Here is a 6880-nt window from a genome sequence, read left to right on the forward strand (position 1 = left end):
GATAGATAGATAGGAAGGAAGGAAGGAAGGAAGGAAGGAAGGAAGGAAGGAAGGAAGGAAGGAAGGAAGGGCAATAGCACTTATATACCACTTCACCGTGCTTTCCCGCCCTCTCTAAGCAGTTTACAGAGTCAGCCTCTTGCCCCAAACAATCTGGATCCTCATTTTATCCACCTCGGAAGGATGGAAGGCTGAGTCAACCTTGAGCCAGTGAGTTTTGAATTGCTGGCTGTGGGCAGAGTTAGCCTGCAATGCGGCATTCTAATAGGAAGGAAGGAAGGAAGGAAGGAAGGAAGGAAGGAAGGAAGGAGGAAGGAAGGAAGGAAGGAAAGGCAATAGCACTTAAATTTATATACAGCTTTACAGCCCTCTCTAAGCAGTTTACAGAGTCAGCCTATCTGCCCCAACAATTTGGGTCCCCATTTTACCCACTTTGGAAGGATGGAAGGCTGAGTCAACCGGAAGGAAGGAAGGTAAGAAGGAAGGGCAATAGCAATAGACTTCTTATATATACAGCTTCACAGTGTTTTTAAAGCCCTCTCTCAGCAGTTTACAGAGTCAGCCTATTTGCCCCCAACAATCTGGGTTCTCATTTTACCCACCTCAGAAGGACAGAAGGCTGAGTCAATCTCTTGAGCCAGGTGAGTTTTGAATTGCTGGCTGTGGGCAGAGTTAGCCTGCAATGCTGCATTCTAATAGGAAGGAAGGAAGGAAGGAAGGAAGGAAGGAAGGAAGGAAGGAAGGAAGGAAGGAAGGAAGGGCAATAGCACTTAAATTTATATACAGCTTCACAGCCCTCTCTAAACGGTTTACAGAATCAGCCTATTTGCCCCCAACAATCTGGCTCCTCATTTGACCCACCTCGGAAGGACGGAAGGCTGAGTCCACCTTGAGCCAGGTGAGATTCGATCTGCCAAACTGCAGCTAGCAGTCAGCTGAAGTAGCCTGCAGTACTGCACTCTAACCACTGGGCCACCGTGGCTTTATAACAGCATTTATAGAAATAAAATAAAAAATTGCCATTCAAAGGGACAGATGATGCCACAAGCTGTACGCTGTGACCTCATCACACAAAAGATGCCCTTCCTGACAATGGTGTAATTTGCACTTGAATCTTGTGTTTTTGCTAAAAATGGGGGGTTAAAAGAAGAGGCTTTAGAGTTGGCTTCTTCAAACATGGCCACTTGTGGACTTCAACTCTCAGAATTTCCCAGCCAGCATGGACCAATCTGCTCCTTATACTAAAGACAAGAAAAAATTTGCTGGGTCAATTTTGTCTCTTTTTAAAAATCAAATTGGCATTCTACTTCAATGTCATGGCTGACTGGGGAATTCTGGGAATTGAAGTCCACAAGTCTTCAAGTGGCCACATTTGGAGACACCCCCCCCTCTAGGGAGTTCTTAGAAACTAGCCCAACCAGGCAAGATAAATAATTCTGCTGCCTTCTGACGTTTTATAGCTCACTTAAAAAAAAAAAACCCAACCAACTCGGATCAAACTAACAATGTGCCAGCGTTCCAAATATCAGGCAGAATTAAATCAGAGTCCAAGGCAGAGCTATCCTTAAAGTTCCAATTTAATAAGACAAACATGTTGGCAACAAACTGTGGAATCCCAAATCTGAAAACTTCCTGGGATTCCACCCAGTTGAAAGTTCATGATCTTATATCCCCACACCCACAAATCCATCACATGGTCCAATCTTCTTCGCCCACGCTGGCATCTCCACCCAGCTGGTTCCGGTCAGGTGCAGAGGTGCAGAGACAAAAGATGACCTTGGGCTTCCAGAAAGGAATGACAACAACACATTCCACAATTCTACTCCTTACTATTACACCCCTCCCAATTACTAATCTAATGAAACAGCATAGTGAAATAATAGAGAGTGTGGCAGGCCAAAGATCCTTAAAAGGAATATAACTGCAGGCCTGAACTTTTTAAACTTTTAACGTTGCTCTCCTTTTTACTCTCTATTTTTATTCTTTTTTTAAAAAAAAACACTCTTCTATTTTTAATCAATTTCTAACTTTAACTTTTAAATTTGTTCTCCTGTTACTCTCTATTTTGATTCCTCTTAAAAACATTCTTCTATTTTAATCAATTTTTAACTTTCAACTTTTAAATTTAAATTTTTTTAACTTTACTACCTAAGAGGCTCATCTTTTACTCCAGCTTTTACTCCGGTTTTTACTCCAGGTAGTAAAGCCCTTAGTGAATGAGAGGAAAGTTTTCTCTACTAAGCAACAAACTTGCTATCCATGGCTGCGACAACACCCAGACAACCCAAGATAAATGACTTTTTTCAGATAATGGACACTGCAAACTCTCTACTGCAAAGTGATAAAACAGACCAAGACAGGTCTCCTACTTGGAACCACGGGATGGCCTCTCCCAGGGGAAAGGAAACAAAGACGGCACAGCGCTCACCAAGCAGTAAGGAAGGTGGGGCTGGATTGCAGGGGCAGCAGAGAATTGATGGGTAATGTCGGCTTGTTTCTCCAACTGTGGGTTGTGCATCCTCCCCCCTTCCCCAGTCGGAGAGCTGCGGGGCTTCGGCACTGTTTGGGAAAGCACAGCCTGAGGGGAGTCAGTTGGGAGGTCTGTTTGGAGGCTCACAGATCCCTCTGCATACTCGGAAGACAAATGACTCAGCAACTTTAAGTGAGCCAGCTCCATGCCGGGATAAGGGATTAGAAATCCCAACTTTAACACCACCGTTTTCTGGTGGCCCTGCCCCAATGGAGGCCCTGAAAATGACTGGAGAGGGAACTGGGCAGCAGACAAGGAAAAGGAGCAGATCTCCCGTTGACTTGGCTTTTCAACCTCTCTTGAAGCAATCTAAGATCGAGGACTTTGTTTTGACTCAGCCTTCTGGTCGGGGAGCTTCTGAAGGTGCCACCCCCCCCCCCCGAGCTGAGAATGAAGACTTACCTGAAACTGCGGCCCCTAACCACCCCTTGCATGAGCCTACGCTTGTAGAGCTTCTGGCTCAGCAATGTTTTCTGGTTGCAGAAACTACAGCGAGCATTCAGCTCCAGCTTGATAGAATAGTAAGTACTTTAAACTACTTAGTCTCCTGGGTGTTCAACCAGTGGGTGTTCTGGGAAGATCGCTCGGCAGTCGGTGGTGGCGACAAGGTGCTCCCTACCAAATCCCAGGGAAAGCTTCAAGGAAAGCACTGGCCAAAAAAATCTTGGTCAACAAAATTCTATTAACAGTCTGAATTCCACATCCTATGACCCGAATAGCCGCCTGGTCTTACAGCCAAAACAGGTGGCCCTCATCACTAACCCCATTAATGGCAAATTACCTTACTGGAGGTCAACACAGCTGGCGAGGGGTCACCTATTTAAGTTACTGGGGCTCAAAGCTGATGATCTGAAGAAGGTCGAACCCTTACCCTCCCCTCAATACTGCTCCAGAGTGCTGCTTAGTTTCGACAATCCCAACATCCCAAAACTACTGTTCAGAAGAGGATCCTGGTGAAGATCCTTTGGCATCCTGCCAAGAAGAGTCTTCAAAGACATATCGACTAAGCCACTTTTGAGTAACCGACAACTTGTGAGTGGCAGGAGACTTATTGCCCCCAAAAGATCCTCAGTGGCATATATTAATGAGCCAACTTCGAATGCTATCCCAGACAATGCACCATATATTAGATATATACCTACTTCTGCACAACCCTCAGCTGGCGTCCTCTCAGACGGTAGGCTAACTGCTCCTCCTACAACTGGCCAAATCAGCCCCCCCGCAGCATGAAACATCTTACCAGGAAGCTTCCCTCGATTTGATCAGCTGAGAAGAGGTGGCCCCAAAAGAAGCAACATCAGCTCAGGGCTCCCTTGGTTGATGGGTCCCAGGTCAATGTCTCTGGGATTCCACCTATCTATGGGACTGATCTGTGTCAAGATGGCTTTTGGAACCAGGAGGAGACGCAGCTCTTTGGCTCCTTTAGAGCGCTTCCTCAATTGGAAAGAGGCCAAATTATAAAGCGTCTGGATGCAGTTAAGTCCAAGCTTCTGAGTCTATCAATCTCTGACAAGGATTCCTTTGGACCTCAGGGGTTTTATACTGATTTACCAGCAGACACTCCATTGGCATTTTCTCCAAAAATTTTAACTCATAAACCTGGAGACGCAGGGCTAACTCAAACCCTGCTTGATGACACTGCCGAATACCTTCCAACTAAGCAACCAGTCAATGCCACAAGTACGAACTGGAGTGCGCTTAGAGTCTTACAGCCCCACGAGCAAGGCTCACCTCCCCACTCTTTTCCCCTGCCTCTGCCTCCCAAGAGGATGACCTTGCCATCTAATAATGGATGTATTTTTTTTGGATCCGAAGGGTGCTCTGGAAAAAATTAACACAGAATGACTAGTAAACCCGTTTACCCTCCCGCCCTGCACACTCAAGTGCCTTTCGTGGAACATTGCAGGCTGGGGGCGAAGATGCGGCACTGCAGAATTTGCCAACTATATCCACTCATTCGATGTGATCCTGCTTCAGGAGACCTGGGCTTGTGATAAGATATCCTTTTCAGGGTTTACGGCCATCTCATTGGCCGCTATTAGACAATCTACGGCAGGGAGGCCTAAAGGTGGTCTAGCTTGTTTGGTCTCTACTTCTTTGAAAGTGGAGACAGTGGAACTACCCTCCTGTGGCTCTTTAGCTATGGCGCTTTTAATTAAGAAAGGACGTAGCAAACTGTTAGTGTTCAATGTTTATCTTCCCCCGGCGAGGAAGCAAGCCGATATCAAGGCTCAATGGGGCACGCTGGAGAACTATATTACCTGTATGGAAACTAAATTCCCAGCAATGTACATCCTAATAGGGGGTGACTTTAACGCCCGTCTGGGAGCTCAAGTCCCTCCAGCGATAGAGGCACTCTACCCCCAAGAAACCCTCCAGGCCATAGGCCATCTGACTTCAGCCAGACATTCTAAGGACGAATTAACAAATTTTGCTGGCATCCAGTTAGCCCTTCTAGCAGCCCAACACAACAAGATAATTCTTAATGGGAGTACCCTAGGTGATCTGGCTGGCGAATTTACTTTTAGTTCCTTACGTGGGAGTAGTGTTATTGATTTTGTACTGGTATCTCGACCCTTAAGAGAGGCAGTCCGTGCTTTTTATGTGGATTGCCTTACGCAGAGCGACCACTACCCCCTGGTTACAATCATTGAGCTTTTTTCAAATATACATCTCCCTAGGGGCCCTCAGATATTAGACCCCTATGTGGCCTCATACACAAGGAGGATCAAATGGTCTCCCAATATTGAAAAAAAGTTTCACTCCTTTTTATCATCTCCGGAGTGTCTCAACTTGTACAATCAGGTAGTAGCAAGCAGTGGCTCGGAGATAGTCTTGGCTTTTGAATCACTAATTAACAGTGTCCAAAGGGAGCTTGGAGCCGTCTGTGGGCCGAGTGGTCCATATCAATCACGAAGTAATACTTGGTTTGACAAAGATTGCTTGATGCTTAGGAACCAGATTAAACGGGTTTACCTGCTCTACCGCAACCGAGGGGACCAACGCCTACCAGAGGACTACTACTGCCTGAAGCGGGAGTACAAAGGATTAATTGCTAAGAAAAAAAAAGCTAAAGAGAGAGAGAGAAGTGGGATTTACTTCTCCTCTCTATCCAGCAGAAGGACACCCGATTATTTTGGCAAATTGCTGCCAGCTCTTTGCCGGGCCATCGGGAACTCCCTCTATGCTGCATCTCTAACAGAGACTGGGAAAACCATTTCTTGGCAATTTACCAGGCGTCAGCAAGTTCAACCGTGCCCGACCCACAGCTGTCTCCTGTAGCCCCTGACTGGCAACCTGTGACCCATGCTGAGATCACCGAGTTTATCCCCGAACTTAAGCCAGGCAAAGCTCCTGGCCCTGATGCTATTCCCCCTGATCTGCTAAAGTCCAACCCTGAATGGTGGATTCCTCTTTTGGCAAGACTCTTTACATATATTAATTCCTCTGGCAGAGTACCTTCCTCCTGGAGCTTAGCAATTATTGTGCCAGCTTTTAAACGAGGAAATAGAAACAACCCAGCTGACTATCGCCCCATAAGCCTGCTCTCCATTATTGGGAAATTGTATGCCAAATACCTCCATCGCAGACTCCTCACTTGGGTTGAGGAATCCAATATCATTGGTGCTGAACAAATTGGGTTTAAAGCGGGCTGTGCCACACTAGATCACTGCTTTGCCCTAGCGCACCTGGTCGACAAATATACTACTATACCAGGTGGTATAGTCAGCATTTGACTCAGTCCCTAGGGGTTTGTTGTGGTCAAAACTGCTCAAAAGTTCTATCGACAGACGTTTGCTCTTCTTAATTAGGTCCTTGTACAATCAGACCTCCAGCCAGGTCAGGTGTGGTCTGCAGGGAGAACTTTCTAATCCTATCCCGATTAAGAATGGAGTAAGGCAGGGATGTGTTCTGGCTCCTCTTCTGTTTAATATATTTTTATCTGACCTGGCTGGTTACATCGGACATATTGAGTCCCACGCCCCGAAGCTGACAACTACAAAGATCCCGCTTCTTCTTTACGCTGACGATGCGGTTCTCCTTTCATTGTCAAGGCCAGGACTGAAAAGATTATTTTCTGCATTTGGGTCTTACTGTGCTGAAAACCATCTGGCTATTAACTATGATAAATCAAAAGTACTAGTGTTTACTAGAGCCCGGAAATTGTATAACTGGGATATCAGTGGCAATGCTGTTAAGCAGGTTTTCCATTTTAAGTATCTAGGTATTCAATTTCAGAACACCGGTGCCTGGACTAGACATCGAACCCAGGTGCTGAACTCGGCCTCCTGTAGTCACCAGCAGATTTTAAGATTCTTTTATACCCAGGGTGGCCAGTTCATTCCTTCT

This window comes from Natrix helvetica, assembly GCF_964273705.1.
Source record: "Natrix helvetica genome assembly, chromosome: 10".
Taxonomy (NCBI): Eukaryota; Metazoa; Chordata; class Lepidosauria; order Squamata; family Natricidae; genus Natrix; species Natrix helvetica.